Source organism: Monopterus albus, unplaced genomic scaffold (genome assembly GCF_001952655.1).
Source record: "Monopterus albus unplaced genomic scaffold, M_albus_1.0 scaffold8989.1, whole genome shotgun sequence".
NCBI classification, from domain to species: Eukaryota; Metazoa; Chordata; class Actinopteri; order Synbranchiformes; family Synbranchidae; genus Monopterus; species Monopterus albus.
The window spans coordinates 1-482 of NW_018136837.1; the positions used below are offsets into that span (position 1 = coordinate 1).

Genomic DNA, 482 nt, shown 5'->3' on the forward strand with positions numbered 1-482 from the left:
ATTTGAACTTGTTGGAATAGACCTAATTGGAAAGTTGGTCAAATCCAACCAGCAAAATCAATACATTTGTGTGCTTATTGATTATTGCACAAAGTGGGCCCAGGCATATCCCCTGAAAACAAAAACAGCTGCACAAGTGACACAAGCAATACTGAAATTTGTCTACCAATTTGAAGTGCCCAAAAGAATTCTAACAGATCAAGGCAGAGAATTTGTTAATAGTGTAAGTATTTCATTTCTACACAAGTTGATGCTGCATGTTCTTAGCTCTGTTAAAATCTTTGTAAAATATGTTCTATGAACATAGTGTTTGTCATTTATGTCTGTAGGTGAACACTGAAGTCTGCAAAATCCTGGGAATAAAAAGAAGCCTTTGTGCACCATACCACCTGCGGTCAAACGGTTTGGTGGAGAGCCTCAATGGAACTATACAGAGGTGAAACATGGATCCACCACAGCACATATGCATACTTTGTTTTAAA

General features: G+C 37.6%; 1 long non-coding RNA gene across 1 annotated transcript; it reads left to right on the top strand.

Moving 5' to 3' along the window:
- Positions 1 to 10: 10 nt before the first annotated feature.
- On the top strand, positions 11 to 482 carry LOC109954412 (uncharacterized). The gene is made up of 2 exons (XR_002274115.1): positions 11 to 223; positions 330 to 482. It is a non-coding gene; the product is annotated as an uncharacterized LOC109954412 (long non-coding RNA).